Source organism: Psammomys obesus, unplaced genomic scaffold, assembly GCF_907164565.1.
Source record: "Psammomys obesus unplaced genomic scaffold, mPsaObe1.curated_primary_1811, whole genome shotgun sequence".
Taxonomy (NCBI): Eukaryota; Metazoa; Chordata; class Mammalia; order Rodentia; family Muridae; genus Psammomys; species Psammomys obesus.
In genome coordinates, this window is record NW_026591086.1 from 36,816,222 (window position 1) to 36,838,520 (window position 22,299).

Sequence of the window (22,299 nt, forward strand, 5' to 3'; positions counted from 1 at the left end):
AAATGACCTTGAACTGATTCTTCTGGTCCCACCTCCCAAGTGCTGGGATTGCAGGCCTGTATGCAGGCCTGACTAGATTCCCAGCTAATACAGGTGATCAGAGAACAGCTATCCTGTCTAGTAAGGACGACGCTGCGCTCGATGAAGTTAGAGCAGATGGCTCCCCTCCACTTGTTCATCAGGACATCCTCCAAGCCTACTGGGCTGCTATATGCCACAAACCCGAAGAGTCAGTCTGAAGAGCACAGGTTCCCACAGGCATGGTGACATATAAAACATCTGCAAAATGCCACACTGAGAGCAAGTATTCAATTTTCCAGCTGAGACCAGAAGTTAGGAATGGCTTACCCAAGAACAGGATATAAAATACAGCCATAGCCAGGTGGTGGTGGCCCATGCCCTGAATCCCAGCACAGAGGCAGGAGGATCTCTGTGAGTTCTGAGGCCAGCCTGGTCCACAAATTGAGTTCCAGAACACCCAGGGCTACACAGAGAAACCATGCCTCACAAAAACAAACCAAACCAAACAACAAAAAAGACCCAGCTGTGTGTGGGGGGGGGGGAGGAGGGGGAAGCAGTGATCACCCTGCCAGCCCAGGTTTAAAGATTTAAGGAATCAAACCGAAAAGGCTTAGGCTACAAGCTAGCAGTTGCAGAGAGGCCTTGAAACTCTGCTCCTCATTCTGCCTCATGCCGACGCCCCTTGCCTCATCTGAGCCGACTCTGTAGGTTCATGCTGTCCCTGATTGAATTTCTCAGAGTGCCAACACTGAGACAGGCATAAGGGTTCACACCTATAATCCAAGAATTTGGGAGGTATGCGAAGGCCTGTGAATTTAAGGCCAGCCTGGTCTACATGGCTGCACAGTGAAGTTCCAGCCTGGGTCACAGGCGAAACCAAAGAAAAGAAAACTGCCAAGACCGGGCATCTTATGCTCTTGATGTGGATTTTAAAGAAACAAGAGTTTCCTTGGAGAAGGTGCTCCAAAGATAGATTTCAGGCTGAAGAAATTTGTTGTTACCCTGGAAATTTAGGCTTGTAAAATTTGCTTGGACTCAAGATAAGTTCGGGATTGACTCTAATGAGAAAATAGGGGCTAGGGGAAGAGGATTCCTGCTGCCTGTTCCTGAGGCTTTGCAGAGGGAAGAGGTTACAAACCCAGCTCCAGCGGAGATGAAAAACCTAGGATTCCTTAAATGTCGGCTGCACACGTCAGAGCGTCAGGCACCGTCACTGAGGCTTGCAATTTGACCCAGGAGCCTACACACTGATTACATTTTGGAAGCGTTCGGCAGCCAGGCTGGAACAGGAAGTCATTACTGGATAAAAAGGGCCACACAGGAGGAAGTTTTTATTGGCAAATAGCAACTTAACGTACCCACAGAATCCTATCATCATAGTGCTAGAAAGTGCTAACCCCGGACTCACAGTGGCTTCTCCTGAAAGCTGTCCAAAGAGATAAGTCTGCCTTTTAACGGCTGCCTCGAGATGTGTTCCAAAAGCCATTGCTGCTATCTTATTAGTTTAAATCCGTTTTTTTTTTTTTTTTTTTTTTTTTTTTTTTTGGTTGTCTTCTCTGTGAACACGGAAAACAGTTATCATCTTTCTTCCAAAACGCTTTTCATATCCTAGAAAGCTATAATTACAGCTCCCTCAATTTTGTCAGCTGCAGACAGAATCATATATATGTGTATTTCTGACATTTGTTGGCTCTTTGGGGCTCTCTCTGTGCCCTTTACAATCCCACACAGCTACCCACAATTAAAAATAATCAAAATACATTTTTTTTTTAAAAGGAGAAAATATCCCCATCTCCTCAAGATTTGCTGTTTGGCCTGTAAAACTCATCATCGCTTTGAGGTCCCATATCCTTGGTAGGGTGGGCATGATGACATGGGTATCTTACTGGTCTCTTAGGAGGACCAGGGGATGAATTGGCCGGTGTCTTTATGTAGGGCTGGGCATAGGTGGGAGCTATCATTATTACAACTTTTCTTTCTAACTATCCTGATCGCTGGTAATAGGATTCAGTGTGGCATTTCCACACATGGTCTGATTTGACTGATCGTCTTTCCTTCCAACTTCTGTCCCTCCCTCCTTCTACCGCTCTGCCCCCTGGTAGTCATGTAGTCTCCTGCCTTCCCCACTACCTGACATGGGTCAGAGAATGCCCACTGGCATCGTGTTCACCCTCCACCTTGTTTGAAATGGTTTGGTGGGGAGTTTTTACAGTTGTATCTTCCCAAATGGACCCAAGAGGGCACAAACACTTCAGAACCCAGAGGGGAAACCGCTTGGCTATGGGGACAAGGGACATCTCCTGGAGTGTGCTGTTGATTTCCTTTGGACAGATTTTCACCAGCTTGGTTTCACTTTTATCTTTGTCCTTCCGTGCTCAGCACTGGTGCCCTTGTGCTGAGGATAAACCTTAGACTTCTCTCCTGCTCGGCAGGAGCTCCCCACTGAGCCCCACCCCAGGCACGTGCTCGCTTTTGGAGGAAATACATTCTGCTATCCAGAGTGAGGCCTCATGAGCTGCCACTGGGCTCCCTCAGCGGCTGGTGTTGGACAGATTTCTCTTCAACTTCTTTCTTCACAGTTGACATTTGTCCGTTTTCCACAATTTCTATTCTTAAATTACACCCACCTCCTGTTTCTATTCTGCTCATTTTACCTCTGGAAATAGTCATCTTTTTACTCTTATTACTAAAATTTTAGACAATTTCAAGAGCAACGGAAGACCAAAACATGTCTTTAGTCCACCGTAATTGATGGCACACTTTCTCCAGTCCATTCTGACTGGACATGGTGGCACATAACTGTAATCCTAGCACTTGGGAGGCCAAGGTAGAATTGACTTGAGTCTGAGGCACTCCTGGGCTACATAGTAACAGACTAACCAAAGCTATAAAATGAGGCCCTGTCTCAACAAATCATAACAAAACTGGGCATGGTGATGCATGCCTTTAACTCAGAGCTCCAGAAGCAGAGGCAGAAGGATCTCTGTGAGTTCAAGGCCAGCCTGGTCTACAAAGTGAGTTTCAGAACAGCCAGTAATATATATATATATATATATATATATATATATATATATATATATATAAAGATGTATAGTCATAGAGTCTTTATGAAAGTGAGAGCTCTATTTCTTCACTAATCTCTGGTATTCCTTATGACTCAGGGCCGTCAGCACCATTATTCTTTCTCTGTGTCTGAGACGTGGGTATAAGGCATAATTCAATCTGCATGACACAGTAGCTGATTTAGAACTGACTGCCCTGGAGCTGAAGAGGCAGTACGTACCAGACTATTAGGCAAATGCTGTGCCTGAACCGTGTCACTGGCCCATAAGTTTTACAGCATTACCTGAGATTTTTGACTTGTGTATTTCTTTGTATAGAGGCAAAGAAGATGAATATCATTAAAAACAAACAAACAAACAAACAAAAAACCATTGTGACAATCAAGGCTTCCTTTTACTTTTTCTGGCTCTCTAAACTTCCTAACAGGTAGCTGAACTTAGATAGCTGATAGAGTGGCCGGGATATTAATGTCTGGGGCAGCAAAGGGGCTAGTTGGCCGAATACTTATCTAGTACAGTTGATTCATTTCCCAACTCAGCATAAAGCTGGATGCGGTATACAGCTGCAATCCTAGCACTGGGGAGGTGGAGGCAGGAGGACCAGAAACTAAAGGTCACCCTTAGGTTGTACAGTGAATTCAAGACAGGCCTGAGCTGCGTGAGTCCAGGTCTGAAAAATGCATGAAGTAAACCGATGGTAATATTAAAATACAGTGTAGAGGAGAGCACTCAGATTGAAGAATTCTTCGAAGAGCCTGAAGTCTGGGGGTGCAGCTGAGCCACTTCCCCTCCTGCTGTACCTGACTATTGAGGAAATAGAGGACCATGACTTGGAACACACACATAGCCACGTAGGCCTGGGTTTAGTGCGCTTGTTAATGAGAATGCCTTGCACAAGATACTTAATCTTTGGAAACTCCTGTCCCTCCCTTGTAGAGGAGAGAATGTAACACTGCCCTAGAGCTTTTTGTAGAGATGAAGTGTGATAATGTATGGAAAACATCGAGGACCATGACTGGCCCCGAGAAGGCACTTCCAGTTAGTGGTTGATATTTATGGTGTCTTTTTCTTCCAAGATGATAAACATCTGGCAGCATCTGCATTCCAGAAGTTCCAGTATTTTCTAGTTACTTGTACTGAACAGTGAAAGATCTTTGGCCCTTATCTTAAGTCTATATTTGGCAGCACTGTGAAGATTAGTTGATACAGACTTTTTGGTTAGCTGTTTGTTTTTGTTTTTTGAGACTGGACTGAGGAGTTGGGAAGAAAGGCTTACTCTGTAGCCCAGGCTGGCCAGGAACTCACAAGTAGCTCAGGCTGGCCTCAAACTTCTGGCAGTTCACCTACTTTCGCTCCCCAACTCCTAAGTTCTAGGATTATAGGCCTGAGGGACCACACACAGCTACAATATAGAAATATCACGGAATAAAACACTGAGCATGTGTTAGATGGATATAAATATGTAAGCCAGTATCTTTCCTCATCCCAAATGCATCCACTGCTTAAGTATCACCTGATCCTTAAAAATAGATAACTTTCAGTAGTCAGGGGGTAGGAGCAGGAAAATTAGGAATTCAAGGTTGCCTGGCTTCTTAAGATTTTGAGGCCAGTGTGGGGCACTATTTTAAAAACATTTAAAAACAAAACAAAACACAAAACTCTGTCAATTTTTCTCTTTGAAGACCATTAAGAGAAAATGGAGAAAAAGACTTTTTTATAAAAGAAAACATCTTTGTACAATAGCTTCTCAGATCAGCTTTGTTACTGCAATGGTTGTCTGTTGTCGGGCGTGTGTATTTTTATGAAGTATCGCATACTAAAGTGCTGAGCAGGTGCTGAGACAGAGATAAACACTCAAGCTGGCATCTTTCCTTTAAGACAGAAAAGTGGCCAGTACAATTCCATTATGTTGTTTTTCCTTTCAAGACTGTCCCCCATTAGAACTGGGGATGGGACAGAAGGCCTTACATGGCTAAGTTAGGAAAGCTGGAAAAGCAGAGCTGGCCTAGTTAGCTTTAAACTTCCCTATATGATATGACTGTGCTGGACATCGAGGACCTAGAAATACCTGCTCTGTCATTAACCCGACATTTCACACAGCCACAAACAGTTTACCGTGATTTAATCGTCCATTCCCTCCTTCTCCTAAACAGCTGAATAGGCAATTACTGTCATGGCCTCTTATCAATACTAGACACCACCGGTAAATGCTTTTGACTCTCCAGTGTTTGGGAAACTCTTGGCATCTTAACTGCCTGAGGATGGAAGCCACTGGCTGCATTCTTTTTATAAGCATCCTAGATAGAGGAGACAGGCAGTTGGTGGTCAAGCTGACTGACCCACAGGGGATGTCTTGTGTCCTCAGTCTTTGCTTCTGGGAACATTAAGGACATCTCAGCCCTTCTACCAGCACCCAGTGACTGTCTAGAAGGCCACAATCCAGGAGTGAAAAAGTTCTCTTCCCTTCTAGGCCTTCAGCTGGGCCCTAAGGAGAAGAAGTACAGTGCAATGGATAGCCGGTCTGCGACTGCACATGACCTGCATGTCAGTTTTACTGTGACATCACTTCCTGTATCAGCCTAGGACAAACTGGATGATTTCCAAAAAGCTTAAATTAGAAGCAAAAGGCCAAGAATATAAGGCATAAACTTTTACTTTTCTCTTTGCTTTATAGACAAGAAAACAGGAGCACTTGGTATTTGGTGTGTTTGTGGCTAAAACCAAAATGGTACTGAATCAAGAAAAACTTATTATTTTTAATGTGTGTCTGCCACTGCGTGTGGATGAAAAATTTTGTTTTGAAAAAGCTGATTTTCTTTTCTTTTTCTTTTGCCACTCCCAAACTGGATCATCACAATGCATATCAGCCTAGTTTTGTTGTTTTCTTGCAGTGTTGGCGTATAGGAAGAAGTTGCTCCCTTTTTTCTTTTTGATCACAATCCCTAGGATCCAACTCATCTACCCTGATTGGGGATCTCTTGGTTTGATTCCTTCAGCTATTTGACTTCATTATCAATGAGAGCCCTATGAGGTCTGGGGACCCCGCCTTTGTCCTTTCAAATGTGCTGAGAGTCAGCAGGCTATTCCATCTCGGAATTTAATTTGGGGGCTGTAAGAACAATTCAGTGCCCCGGTTTTGAAATTTGACGCCCGCTTCTAGTCACTGTCCCTTCTCTCACGCTCCCTCCCTGAACTCTCCCATGACATGAAAAGGAGCCCAGCTTTGAGGGGACAAAAAATCACAGTCACAGGACACTCTGTCAGCATTTTAAGTTCAAATTAGGATTCAGTTTTATAAGACCATGTCTTATTTCTCTGTTTTTCTTAGAACCCAGCCCATTACTGAATTATAACAAACGGAAAAAAAGAATGCTAAAAAGAAATTGGTTAACTGTGGCACCAGAAAATGCTCAGGAAAAGGCTGAACAATTGTTACTGTGGCCTGGGCTTTATTTGCAGTCATTCTGTTTTGAAGATATTGATGTTTTACTCATTTTTAAAAAATGGAATTTATAACATATATAGAAATGATCATTCAAAAATGAAAATGACTGAATATATGTAAGAACTGTTACTTTTGTTGTTGTTTTGGTTGTTCGAGACAAAGTTTCTGTCTATCCTTGGATGTCCTGGAACTCACTCTGTAGACCAGGCTGGCCTGCAACTCACAGAGATCTGCCTGCCTCTGCCTCCCTCAGTGCTGGGATTAAAGGTGTGTACCATCAAGACCTAGCTCTTTCCTTCCTTCCTTCCTTCCTTCCTTCCTTCCTTCCTTCCTTCCTTCCTTCCTTCCTTCCTTCCTTCCTTCCTTTCTCCTTCCTTCCCTTTTCCTTCCTTCCTTTCTGTTTTGTTTTTTGGTTTTTTTTTTTTTTGAGACTTTGTTTTGTCTGTATAGTCCTGCTATCCTAGAACTCATTGTATATTCAGGCTGACAGAGATCTGCCTGCCTCTGCCTCCCTGACTGCTGGAATTAAAGGCATGCATCACCAATGCCCGGGTAGCAACTGTTACTTCCCTATGAAAATATTCTTTTGTGTGTGAGTGTGCGTATGTGCTTGTGTGTGTGTGTGTGTGTGTGTGTGTGTGTGTGTGTGTATGTGTGTGTGTGTGTGTGTTGGGTATGGGCAGAAACATGTGGAGGTCAGAGGACAGCTTTGAGGAGATTTTTTTTTCCTTCTAGCATGGGTTCCAGGGATGGATCTGAGGTCCTAGGGCTTTCAGCACAAGTGCTGGCACCCTTTGGTCTACTTTGCTGGTTCCTCTTAGGCTGATGCTTTAAATAAGACACAAAGATTTAGATAAACATATTCTGGCTGAACTCGCACAGCCATTAGAAAGAGTGAACAAAAACAAAGTCATTTCCATTGAAAATTGTAGAAAGGGTATTCCTGAGGGGCTTTGAAGGAGAAAAATCAAGGAAGCTATGGAAGGGTAGCCGAGGTGTTGATTCACCGGTTTCTGTTTGCCCTCTCTTGGTGTGGTATGAAGCACATGGCACTGTATTTCCGCTCCACTGCTGTGTACAAGTGGGGTGACTTTCCTTCCTGTAGCCCTGAATTTTTGCATCCCTTAACTGAGATGTAAACTTTCTGCCGCGTCTCCTTTTGTGTGTGCCTTTATGTTCTTTGGAGTGCTGGGATTAACGGCGTGCGCCCACCGCAGCCACCAACACCGCTGCCACCAGCAGCACTTGGCTGTGTGGTATATTCTTTGGTGTAATGATTAGAGATTACTAGAGACCAAAATTGTTTGAGCCACATCTTCTGTCGTTCTGCCTTCTTGTAAGTATTTTCTTCCAGGCGCTGGCCTCTCCTGCCTGTCTCTTTCCACACTATTTAGTTGGAATGAATCCTAGCCTAGGGTCAGAGGCTTTGAGTTCTGAGGTGTTTTTTTAGTCCAGAGGCGCTTCAGTGATATGACTTGTTTTGGAGGGTCTCAGTGGCAAAGTTGGGCTTTAGAAGCTGTGATGGCTAGAATTCTATAAATACACTTTTGGCTTACTATATTTTCCACTTATCATACAGTCTCATTGCAATTCAAGGAGCACCTGAATTTTTATCACTTTTATTTAGTAATTGTGTGTGTGCGCGCGCGCTCATGATGTGGAGGAGGGCACTCATGCCAAGGTACGTGTGTGAGGGTCAGAAGACAGTTTCATGGAACTGCTTCTATCCTCTTTACGTGGGTTTGGGATTTTGTAGACAAGTACTCGCTGAGCCTTCTCACTCACGTTTTTCTGCCTCACTTAGTGATAGAGGGTCTGTGTAGCATGCATGAGGCCCTGGGTCAGAGCCCAGCACCCCACCCAAAGATCACCTACCATATACACGCTCAGAATGCTTGCTGTAGCTGACAGTTGGCACAGAAGGATGCATCACCTTCAGATCACTGTGTCAGGCAAGGATAGAAAGGAGAGACAGTCACAGCATGGTTTCCACTCACTGCAGATCACACCCTTGCTCGGGTTGTGAAAATCATAAGCTAAATCATTGTCTGTCCGCAACCGCCTGCATTTCAAATGGAGGACCGAACCAAACGCACCTGACTCGAAATGACTCAGACGTATATTCACTTTTGGACACGAGGAGTGTTGCTTATCTTGTGTGCTAGGGAGGTTTCTCCATGAGACCAAGGAGGTGAGAGCTGACATACTGCTAGATTAACTACAGGGAAAGAACAGAAAAAAATTGGCCTTTGGAGTTAAGAAGTGATAAGTAATCATTGTGCAAGGGTTGATCATTTAGTGAACCACTGATAGCCTATGGCTAAAGGGCATTGCTGGGACAATTTAATTATACTTTTTTTTGGCAGGGTTTGGGGGATCCTTTTTTGTTTTGTTACTAGGTTGTTGTTTTTGTTTGTTTGTTTTGCTTTGTTCTTTGTTATTGTTTTTTGAGGCAGGGTTTCTCTATGTAGCTTTGGCTGTCCTAGAACTCACTCTGTAGCGCAGGCTGACCTCACAGAGATGCACCTGCCTCTGCCTCCTGAGTGATGGGGTTAAAGGTGTGTACCACCTGCTTGGCTAAGAAAAAAAAAAAGATAGTTTTAAAGAATAATAATAAAAAAAAAATAGAATGTTTTGAAAATGCTTTTGTGTTTATTCAGAAGGCGCAGAGTGATTTAGCTCTAGCCCCTCAGCCTTCAAGTCTGAAGACATCTGCTGGGCTCTTGCTTACTGAATCCATCTTTTCAGTAAACCACGGTGTACCTTATTTGTGTGGCTTACTTTTTTTTTTTTCCGCTTCTGAGGTGAATGACCAAACTACTAGAGAATTCAGCTGATCTGACTGCTGGTTCACCCATAATATGCTTTCACAGTCATGCCTGTCTGGTCCCGCCTTCCTCCCTGAAAACATACATATAAGTAAATGAGTTTTTACTCATGCATTTAGAAGTTTAAATGTATGTAGATGTAACAATTAATGAAAAGACAGAGCCGGGCGTGGTAGCACATGCCTGTAATTCCAGAGGCAGGCAGATCTCTGAGTTGGAGACCAGCCTGGTCTACAGAGCCAGTACAGGACAGTCAAGGCTACGCTGAAAAACACTGTCTCGAAAAACAAAAACAAAAACAAAAAAAAAAAAAAAAAAGAAAGAAAAGAAAAAAGACGATGGATTTGAAAAAGAGCAAGGAGAGATACAGGAGGATCTGGCAGGAGGAAAGATAGAAAAAAATAACTGTTATAATCTCAAAAATTAAATTAATAATAAATACAGCAAAGCCAAGTTTAGCCAGATGGTGACTATAAAGGTACTTTAGGTAAACTCAATACGAGTAGTTTTACATATATCCAAACAATTAATCAAGTTCAAAATGCTCCAAGAGAAAGCAGACAGAACTATACCCACCACTTGGAATTCATAATGTGGGTTTAGCTCATTAAAAATAGTCACTGTTATGGTCTTTCCATCTTTTTTACCTGTTTAGGAAAAATGCTTGTACAAATTGAGTTCCTGCTTTTCAAGTGCCTCGTTTTTCTTCCTGTACTTATTTTTCATGCAAATAATAAAATGTTCTTCTTGTAAAACTTTGCCTTACAAAGCAGTGTGAGAGACACATGAAATTGTCTTTTGAAATGTCACATAAGATATTCCCAGCCTTCCTGATCTCGATAAATACAAATAATTACACCTATTTGAAATTTCATGATAGAACAAATCACATATCTTGTTCTCTAATTTGATGTTTTCTCCCTTGGGTTTGTGGTAGTAGGGATTAAACCCGGGCCTTGTCCTTCCTAGGCAAGCTTTGTACCTCTGTACCTCTGGGCAATACCCTGCTGTTCTACACTGTTGCAAAGTGAGTAGTCAATGACATCCTACTCAGTGTTTTTTGTCTTTAAAGTCATTCTTCTGTCCTCCTCTTTTGATTCTCTCAGCTTCCCCAAATTACCATTAGAATGGTCCTCCTGGCCCAGTTTCTTTACATGCTCCCATTTCCTCTAATGAATTGCCTTGGGCTCCTGTTTTAACTTCAGAGGTCAGCACGTGATGTGTTCAGTTTTCCTTCCTGACTATTCCCACGTCTGTGGAAAATCCTGGAAGAAGAATGACTACAGCTGAACTTTCTCCACTGAGATGCCTTAGGAAATTGAGGGCCAGAGACAAGATACTAATGGCAGGAAACCTGGACATCCGCCTGCTGGGTAGCTCTTGAGGGAAACTCTCATCTTCAGAAGCAATACTTCTGCTCTAGTCTTCTATAGCTATGGTCCCTCATTCCTCTTCACATTAGTCAGACTTTGCCAAAGAGTAAGAACTGAAGGCTCACTTCCCATTCATTTCTCCACCCCTCTCAGTGTGGACCGTACCCCACCAGAGCTACAGCTTTGAAAAAGGCTTCTTCAAGGCCTTGTGGTTGTCACATTTAGGATACATTTCATGCCTTTCATCACCAGCCATCCAAGGACCGCTCAAACCCTCATCTTTCCCCACCCTCGGGCTTCAGGGGCACTTCTTTACCAGTAAGCTCCTCTTGGGAAGAAACAAAACTCAACCCAAATCACATCCAGCTATGAGATTTCGGGATGCTTCTAACACCTCCCGTTTCTGCCATTTTTATGGCTTGGATTTCCTCCTTGTATGGGCTTCCTTCTCAGACCCACAGAAAGAGAAGTCTGGAGTTAAAGTATATCTCAGATGCCATCAGAAGAAAGGTCAAGCATTGTTTCTTAGTTATTCTGGAAAAAAAAAAAAAGGTTAAGAATTTAACTGGCAAGCCTGTGGATGGCTACACCTTTAATCTCGGCACTCAGGAAGCAGAGGCAGGTGGATTGCTGTCAGTTCTGACTGATCTAAAAAGCGAGTCCAGGACATCGAGGCTACATAGAGGAACCCTGTCTCGGAAAAACATAACAAACAAACAAACAAACAAACAAGCAAAAACAAAAGATAACTGGCTTTTTGTATTTAAAAATTTAAATTTTGGTTGTTGGTGGTTTATGCCTTTAATCCCAGCACTGGGGAGACAGAGGCAGGTAGATCTTTGAGTTTCAGGCCAGCCTGGTCTACAGAGCAAATTTCAGGACAGCCAGGGCTACAGAGAAACCCTATCTTGCAAAAACAAAAAGCCAAAACAAACACAAACAAACATTGTTTAAACTGGGTGGTGGCACATGCCGTTAACCTCAGCACTCCTGAGGCAGAGGCAGGGGAATCTCTGTGAGTTTGAGGCCAGCCTCTACATAGTGATTTCCTGAACAACCAGGAAACAGAGACCCTGTCTCAAAACAAAAACAAAAACCCAAACCAAAACAACAACAAAAACATTTTAATTCATTCCTGGTCCTGTTTGAATCTGGTATATTACTGTGCTATAACTAGGAAGTATGTGTATGACCAACAAAAAACAAGATGGTGAGTCAACCAAAAGCCATGTAGTCAATTATTTTATATAAAACTTATTTTTAAAACTTCATGATTGCCCTCATCAAAGAACCTTCTCTCTGCAACAGAAACTGTTACAGAAAACCACAGCCTAACAAAATGACTGCTCTATACAGCCCAGTCCCAGCCTGACACATCAACTTCACAACTTCTACACCTATGGAAGAAGAGGGGCAGAGATCATTCAGGTGAGAGACTGCAAGTTTGCTGCAAGGTTATGTCTCCTGGAAATGTCAGAGACACTGCACCTGTGAAGGCTCACCAACATGGCTGCTTAAGCAAGACCCAAACAATGAGGACACCAATACACATGCTAATGTGGAAGGGGAAATCTCTCTAGGTCTCAGCCCCAGACACAGAGTTGCTGCCACTAAGAACTGCTGAGAGTGGGATAAATAGTCTTCTCCAGGGCAGAGCACAACAATTAGTTATCTAATACTAAATGGTCAGCTCTCAAATCGTCATATACACGCAAATAACATTACACAGACTGAGCAAGTTGTATTTATGTAGTTTTGTGTGTGTCGGTGTGTGTGTAACAACAATTCAAGAAAAAGAGGCCATAAATTTGGAAACTGATCGGGCAGTAGAGATAGCTTAGAGGTTAAGAGCACTGACTGCTCTTCCAGAGGACCTGGGTTCAAATCCCAGCAACCACATGGCAGCTCCCAACTGTCTGTAGCTCTAGTTCCAGGGGATCTGACACCCTTAGGAGACATACAAGCAGGCTAAACACCAATGCACATAAAAATAAATAAATCTTTGAAAAGTAATTGAAAGTGATCAAGGTAATGAGAGACCAAAAGATAAATTAGCAGCTATTATTAAGACCTGAAGTAGGTACGGAAAGAAGTCTAGTAATGCCCTGAGGGGAAGAGCCACCTCACTTCATTCTTTCCCCACCCACTAGAGATACAGTTGCTAGGAAACTGGACCATCCCCCTAGGGAGGGACACCAGGTCATTAATGGTTTGGGGACCTTCCTATGGCCAATCGATTCAAAATGTAGCATTTTGACCAATAGATGCTTGCATCTATTATTTGCTTGCCCTGCCTTGGGCATGCTGGGATGGACCAGAATCTATATATCACCCAACTAACCTGGGAGAGAGCAGTGCGCCCGGCTCTCACTGCTTCGGCGGTGGGCCCAAGCTGCATCTTGTAATTTACAATAAAAAGAACCTCATGTATTTACAGTGGAGTCTAGTTATTCCTGGTCTTTTGGGGTTCGTGAACTGGGCAGAACAGTGGAAAGTACATAGGAGGGCTGGAAAAAAGAGAAGGGAAGGGGGAAATGATTATAACTGTATTATAATCTTAAAAAAGAAAAACAATATCAAAAAAAAATTAGTCAGGCGAGGTGGTGCATGCCTTTAATCCTAGCCTGAAGCAAGCAGATCTCTGAGTTTGAAGCCAGTCTGCTGTACATAGCAAGTTTCAGGACAGCAGGGCTATATAGAGACACCTAGTCTCAAGACACACACACACACACACACACACACACACACACACCATACGCCATGACTGGTTATTTGAGAAACATTTCTGTTTTGAGCATCATAAAAACAGAACTTTCTCTCTCAGAAGGGGCATCAGCAATAGGACAGGCCCCTGTTTCTAAGTGCTGTGTTTTCTCCTGAACACATGTACTGCTTTTCAGGTCAATCTCTGGGAAAGGAGCTACTGCTTCATTTTCATTTTCATTTTCTTGTAGAAAGTGGCAAATCGGACATGGCCAGTCCGTAAGTGAAACCATTATCTTTCACGTGCAGCCATTTTACACCATCTATGTTTCTTCCTTCCTGTCAAAAGTTTTTTTGTTTGTTTGTTTGTTTTGTTTCTGAGAAAGTGTTTTCTCTGTGTGTAGTCTTGGCTGTTGCCTGGAATTCACAGAGATTATCTGCCTTTGCCTCCTGAGTGCTGGGATTAAAGGTGAGAACTACCACATCCGGGGTGGCCTGCAGACCAGAAGAGGTCACCAAATCTTGTTATAGATGGTTGTGAGCCATCCTTTTGTTTGCTGGGAATTGACCTCAGGACCTCTGGAAGAGCCACCTGTACTCCTAACCTCCTAGCCATCTCTCCAGGCCCTTTTCTGGTTTTTTGAGTCAGGATTTCTTGTGTAGCCTTGGCTGTCCTGGACTCACTCTGTAGACCAGGCTGGCCTCGAACTCACAGAGATCTGCCTGCCTCTGCCTCCCCCCCATGCTGGAATTACAGCTTGTGCCACTGCACCCAGCTAATTATTTTATGCTTAAACCTGTGTGTGCTGTCGACTCTCAATTCCACAAGTCTAGTTCATGGAGTGTTGACTGTCCCATTTCATTTAGTCACATTGGACATCATCACCTCCTAGCCCATGTTCATCTCAGCCCCCTTACAGCCCAAACTGAATTTGCCCACCTAATCAAAAGACCAGCACAGCTTTTTGTATTCCCAGTCTCAGGAAATGGCACCATGTCTTTTTTTTTTTCTTTTTTGATATTGCTCTTTTTTATTTTATGTGTATGACGGTTTCACTTGTGTGTTTACATACACCACATGTGTGTTTCATCTATTTTTGTTAAAAACCCTCATTTTCAGTCAGAAGGCAGAGGCAGAAGGATCTCTGAGGTTGAGGCCAACCTGGTCTACATAGTAAGTTCCAGGGCAGGCAGAGTTACACAGAGGAACCCTGTCTCAAAAAAACTAAAATCGAAAACCCATGAAACAAACAAACAAACAAAACTTCTCGTTTTCAGTGGAGGGCCTTACAACAAAGTTCAGGGAATGTGAGATGGTTATTCAGAAGTCACTGAAGCCTGAACACTGAGTAAGCCTGAATTATTTCCAAATGGTCTTCTCAGCTCTGAGGTCTGGTGCTCTTCCTTGACAGACTTGGTCTGCAGTTGGGGTGGGTGGAGTCTGTGGGAAAATGCCAGAAATTGTGCCCTCCGGCTGTGAGTGCCAGGTCAGGGCCGGTGTAAACAATTGGAAAGCAAGTCAGAGATGCAAACAGGCCTGGGTAAATCTAGGAAGCTAAGGCATGCAGTTGCGTTAGTGTTAGTGTTTGTGAGGAGCTTGCTGGGAAGAAAAAAAAATTTTAAAGATTTATTTCTTTATTACATATATGGTGATCTGCCTGCATGTCAGAAGAAGGCACCAGATCTCATTATAGATGGTTGTGAGCCATTATGTGGTTGCTGGGAAATGAACTCAGGACCCCTGAAAGAGTAGACAGTGCTCTTAACCTCTGAGCCAACTCTCCAGCCCCCTATACTCTTTACTGTTACATTTATTTCTTACTTTATACGTGAGCGTGTATAGAGGTGTGCGTGCTATGGAAAGCACGTGGAGGGCACAGACAGCTTGTGGGAGTTAGTTCTCCTCTGGGTTCTAGGGGTTGTTGGGTTTGACAGGAAAAGGCTGATCATCATAGACAGTGTTTGTTTATTTGTTTGTTTGTTTTTGCTCGAGAGTGACTTTTTCCCCCCTAAGGTGAGAAGGCTTGAATTCGGTTCCCCATCAGCACTGATTCTGCAGTTGAGTTTCCGGCATTTGGGGACCTCGAAGGGGTCAGCACATCCGGAGCGCAAAGGGTTAGCCTTGCCGTGCAAACGCCACCTTCTCTTCCTGATCTTTCCTCTGCCCTGGAAGTGTGAGACAAAGAGTATTCAGAATTTAGTTCAAATAGATGAAAAGTAATGTCAACGTATTAAAATTAAAATAATAATCTACATATATAAGTTATAAGGCACTGATTCCTGCTGTTGGCTAAAACTTCTAATTGTTAATCTTCTTTATAATATATATGTATACACACACACACACACACACACACATATATATATAATGTTTTTGTTTTTGCACTCAAGGCCTTGCACATAACTAATAAGTCACTCTCTTACCAAGTCAGATCGCCAGTATTCTTACTGTGCAAGCCTTTTGTTTGCATTCCTCCTCTAGTCTTCCAAAACTCTGGGTTTACAGGTCAGTGTCACCAGGCCTGGCTGATACAAAGTAAATTTTAACAACATTGAGTAAAAGTTTTTTATATTCATTTTTGTTAATATATGTCAATAGCATTCAACGATGAGTTTACTTATGCCACTTCTGTACATGTGTATAATAAACTTTGTATTCACTCTACTGTTTTTCTTTGCTTTATGTTTAATATGCTCGTAGCACCGGCTAGCTTTGAACTTGCTATGCAGCTGAGTATGACCTTGAGGTTCTGTTTCTCTTGCTTCCAGTTCTTGCATGGTCCAAGCCTGGTTTTATGCATGCTAGAGACTGAAGCCAGGGCTTTACACAGGCAAGATGAGCACTCTTCCAACCGAACTATACCCCATCCCTACACATTACCCTTTCTTTTTTTTTTTTTTAAAGATTTATTTATTTTATGTATATGAGTGTTCTATCTGCATTTACACCTGCCAGAAGAGGGAATCAGTTCACATTATAGATGGTTGTGAGCCACCATGTGGTTGCTGGGAATTGAACTCATGACCTTTGGAAGAGCAGACAGTGCTCTTAACCACTGAGCCATCTCTCCAGCCCCCATATTACCCTTTCTTGTTCCTTCTCTCTTCTTCTTTCTTAATAATAACAATAGCAATAAGAATTATTACTAAATATACGTTTCACTTATAAACTTACATTTAAACATGGTATTTTTTGAGTCTGACACTTTGCGTAACATAGTGATTCACAGTTCTATTTATTTTTCTTGAAATTGCTATAACTGTCCTTGTTTATGGCTGAAAAATATCTGCTGTGCATATAGTCACCATTTTTTTTTCTTTTTGTGGTCATCAGCTGATCTGAGTTGGCTACTGTGAATAGTGCAGTGATAAATTCACGTATATAAGTGTTTCTGGTATGCTGACTTACGATTCTTTTGCATTATCCCCAACATGGTAGGATCGACAGATGTTTAATTTAATTTAATATTATTTTTTGAGGTAGGGCCTTTAATTCCATCACTTGGGAAGCAGAGGCAGGCATATTTCTTTGAGTTTAAGGCCATCCTGCTCACTCTACAGAGCAAGTTCCTACAAGGGCTACAGTACAGAGAAACCTTGTCTCAAAAAACAAAAACAGAACAAAACAAAAAACCCAGCCAACTAACCAACTAATCAACCACCCAAATTAACAAAGGAATTCTTGAAACAAGTAAAATGATCTGTGATGATTTTGTCAGTTACTTTATCTCTCCCACCAGAATACAGTGCAAGCTTCATGAAGATTGCATTAATTTTAAACACTTTTTTGGAAATAATTTTCAAAGCAAATAGTAGAATTGCAAATCTGTAATCCCAACAACTAAGGCATTTGAGGCTGGTAGGCCTTGACCTTGAGGTTAGCCCAGGCTATATAGTTAGACCGTGTTTTGAAAAATGAGAAAGTTTAGTGTCGTAAGACATACAACAATAGAAACTGATCCATGTACTTTGACTTTGTATTCTTCAATGAATAACATTTTCACACAACTATCAAATACCATCAAACCCAGTAAATTAATACTGATCCAATATCACGCCTTTGCAGGACCTTAATGTATTTCCGCGAGTTTACACACGTGTGCCTATGCAGGTACAGACTGTAGTTCTAGGGACGTTTGCCCAATATGAGAATCCATGTAACTGACCACTGTTAGGTTGAGTTGGTATGTCCCCGAGCTACCTCTGCATACACTTGGAGGTTGTCCTAAAGTTGTTTCTATATACAGTGAATTATAGCCTAATAGTAAACAGACTGCCCCAGCTAAATCGTGCCATCTCATCAGAGCCTCGGGCATCCATGGCCAGCCACTGGGCCTTGTAAGGCTCATTCTAGGCATCACCCAATACAAATGCCTTGGACTGCTGCAAAGCCAATTACGGTATTCAAGAACAGACTTGTAGTTTTCTTTTTCTTTCCTTTTTTTTTTTGAGACAGAGTTTCTCTGTCTGGCTGTCCTGAACTTGCTGTGTAGACCAGGCTGCCCTCAAACTCACAGAGATCTGCCTGTCTCTGCCTCCCTGAGTGCTGGGATTACAGGTATGGGCCACCTCCTTCTGCCAAGTAGTTTCCTCTTTTAATTCACAGCAAGGATTCCAGGGCTGCTGCACAAAGGCGCCCTCCTTTGCCCTTTGCCATCTGATTTTGAGGACCTGTCTGTTCCATTCTCTCTTGCCGCCCCTCCTTCACTCACTAGTACCTGGTACCAACCAAGTTATTTGTTGAATGTAACCTGTTTGAGAGACCACCTTTTGCAGGGGAAATTTCCTAGTTAGCTTGAAGACAGGGGTATCAATCTGTTTACTAGATTTCAATTAATGAAAAGATATCTGAAGAAAAAAAAATCATTTCATTCCATCTCCTAATGACCGATTTGCAGAAAAGACGCACACACACACAAATCTTCACCTGCTAAATCTCATAGGTAAACTCATGGATTAGTTGAATCCTGTATTAGGACTTTGTCCATATTCAGAAACTTGAGAGGAGGCCTCAATACATTCTCTCCCTCTCTTTCTCTCTCGCTCTCTCTGTGTGTGTGTACAAACACATGCGCATGTTTAAAATTTTGTGTGAAATGGCATTTTGATACCCTCTGGAATCCAAGCTGGCCAATGAAGTCTACTTGATTGAGAACACTTCAGCGGCTTGTGCCTGGGCCTGTTCCTGGTTCTGATTACTAACACTGTCCCAGGGTAAACAGAAACCTGACCCTCCATAAACTCTTTCGACGGACTACAATAAAACCTCCACTAATGGTACCAGGGGGAAATCGACTACTCTCGAAAGATATTTGCACATTGTTGGAGTTTCTTGACCTTAAGATATCTTTTTTGGAAGCATTTAAAGAACTAAAGAAAAGAAATTGCCCTTTAAGTAGACCTTGTGACAGAAGTAGGTGGGAAAGTAATTACACTGCATTCCAAACCTTTGCACAGGATAACTGTATGACAAACGCTAAAGCAAACACGCTGTAAAAATACCATAATATTCCTTCACCTTCCTTCAGATAAGAGAAGCTTATGAATTTTTATATCTTGAAAACCTTTGTTTTGCCGGGTTTGTTTGAGCACGTTACTTCTAACTGTGTGTGAGGAACAAGTCGTCTCAGAAAATCTGTTTGCAGGGGGTTTCTTGAGGCCTAGCATTTAGGGTGTTTCGTGTTGGAAACCACAGGTAGGACCTGTTTCTGTAAATGATTTATTTCCATGGATCTGTTCCTTTAACTGATTTGATATTTACTTAAGAAAGTTCTTTCTTTGCTCGCCCTGTCATCTCTCTGAAAGCCCCTGTAAAGTATGAGGCCCCAGCAGGAACTGCCTGCTTCCTTCTTTAAGGTCCACGATGGACCTGGGCACCATTTCATAATGATCTTTTTTTCATGTTTCTTTTTCCTTCTTCTTTCCTTCTTTCTCTTCTTTTTCTGTGTTTGGGTTGGATGATGGAGGCTGCAGCGGTACCAGGATTGAACCCAGGGCCTCATACACAAAGAGTAAGTCCTGTATCTCTGAGGCCAGAGATTTTAGTTTCTCTCTGCTTTTTGGACATAGGCTCTGCCATGGGAAGGTGTCAGCATGTACCGAATCACTCCACAGTTCCCAGAGCAAAATCATAATAATATTCATAGCACTCAGCTTGGTGATTAATGTTCTTGATTTTATATAAATTATAAATGAAGGCACCCTTGGGAAGCTTTGCCAGTTGCATTGGTTTACAAATTTTATCTATATGAAAACAGTGGTTGTGTGAAAACTTAGCTTCAGCCCAACCTCCCAGCCACCCTCTAGCCCTCAGGTATGCGTAAGACCAGAAACAGACTGTGTCCTACGTCAACCCGGAGCACCCTGGTTCTCCCTCTGAGTAACAGGAAGCCCACGTGACGTGTTTCAGCTCAATTCAGACTGTAGGAGTGAGGTAGGGACAGAATACACTCTTTGGGACCAATTGCCAAGTTCCATGGAGAGTTCCAGGCCCAGGGACAAGAACCAGCCAGCAAGGAAGTCTCTTGACCCCCTTTCTCAGCAGCAGTAACCCTTCCTTCACGCTGCCTTAATATATATATGTGAACAATATGTATTATATAAAGTATATTTATTATATGTTTTCTTTATATGTGTATATATTGTATCCTTGTGCATAATAAAAACTTCCAGAAGCTTTTTATAGAAAAACAAGTGTCACTTTTATATGGAGAAGAGGCTACAAGCTCCAAGTCGCCAGCCCAGAAGAGAGCTAAAGAGGAGCTTTCATGGCTCCCATACACTGCTCTGAACTCACAGAGCAAGCAAGCTACCCCTTGCTTAGACCTCCTGCCTTAGTCTTCCAGTTGGCCTCAAGAGCTAAAGGGAAACATGGAATTCCACATTTGCTTAGGAAAACCACAGTGCGGGGGAAAGGCTGTTCAGTGTCCAGGGGACTTCCAGGGCAGACTGAAGGCTGTGTTCATCACTTGGCCGATGAGGCATGCTTTCCAGACTGCTGTTCTGTTTTGCCCTTATCAGCCTGCCAGTTTGCTCACACGTGGTTTTCAGCCTGTGAGAGGTGAGTATTGTTCGTGGGGAGGGCAGAACGCTGTTCATTTTCCTGCATCATGGAAAAATATATGTGCAGGAAACATATCCTTTCAACTGGCTTAAGCCTGTCTGTGAGGCTCATTTCAAGGCACCCTATTGTATTCGGCCCTTATTGGGGCATGATAAAAATAGCACACTGAGGAGGCTGTGTCTATAGACCCAGCATGAAAGGGAGAGTTGAGGCAATTGTCCAGATAATCCAAGCAAAAACAAAACCAAACAAAATAAAACCATCCACCGTTGAGAAAAACACAGGCTTAGGAACCTGAATGGTCCAGCCTGGTTTTCTACATTGTTCAAATTCGTTAGCTCTGCATATATTTACCTTTTTGACATAGATGGGGCTTAAGTTACTGAAGAAGTTCTTCTCCCCCAGTGTTAACTCAAGTACTAACTCAAAAAAAAAAAAAAGTCTTTGCTTTTTTTTAAAGTATCCCTTACTGCCTTGTTTCCCAGTAAGAAAGCAAATCTTATCACAGATTTATGCACTTCAAAAGGAGAAGACAGGTGTAGAGAGAAGAGATGGCTCAGAAGCTCGGGGGGGGGGGGAGGTTCTTTCTTCGTTTGGCTGTGTGTGTGAATTGACTCCCTTTAACAGGGAGCTGAGGGCTGGAGACGGTTTATCTGTACCCTTCCATGTTGCAGACCTGTGGCTTTCTGCTTGGCTAAGTGCCTGTCATGTGTGCTGGTTGCCGGTACAACAGCTTGGCTCATTTAGGAAGGTAAGGAACCCAGTTTCCTTTGAGATAGCAGCCGGTAATATTCCACTGGAGCTGGCACAGCTCCATAACCCGGGGATGTGTCCTTGCCCAGGGCCCCCCAGTACTGGCTTTCCAGGTGGAGGTCATGACTTGTCCCTTGCCCTTGTTCTTTTGTTGTCTGTTGAGGGTTTTGGTTTTCCAAGGGTCCAACTGTGTGGGTGAGGGGGGCCTTGAACTTGCCATCTTCCAATGTCTCCTCGGTGCTGTGATTACAAGGGCATTACCAAATTTGGTGACCTGGCTTTTGGTCACCATCCCTCTTCCTGCATCTGATTCTTCTTGCCTCTTTCTCAACATGTGCATTTACCTTTTCTTTTCCGAGGTTTTCTTGATTCCAGACTCTGTTTTCCCCATCCCTCAAGTTTGAATTCTTATTTTCTTATCCCTGCTAATAATCCCCCTGCTTTTCTCAGTCTTGCTCATTTCTAATCCATCCTAAGTAAATGCCAGAAGAGCCTTCCCTGAAGCTTTGCCTAATTGAATTGTATTTCCTTGCACAAACATCTTCAGTAACTCCCTGTGGCCTGAAAGATCTCACTCAAATTCCACAGGCTGGCATTTGAAAGCTTTTGTCAATTTGGTTCTGGTGACTTCCTGGCCTTGAGTGAGCAGTGAGCTTCAGGAAGACAGATCTGTCAGCCTTGCAAGGAAGGCCCTTTCTCCTCTCTCTCTGTACTGCCTTCTAGTGCTAGACAGGCCTCTTCTTCCAAGAACACTTAACAACTCATTTTAGATGGCATGGGGGCTGGTGTGACATTCAGTGGTTAGGAGCACGCCTTGCCGTCCCCTTGTGGGGGACTGTGTTGGGTCCCAGACACCACATTGGAACCCTCCCAGCTGCCCGTAACTCCAGCTGTGGGATCTGAAGCCTCTGGTCTCCTGCATTCAATGGGCACATTCCACTCCTTTTGTACATACACATAATTAAATAAAATAGTCACAAAAAGGACATCTCAGAAGATGCCAAGTCCAGCTTTTCACCCTGAGGCACACTTTTGATTTCTGATTGATAAA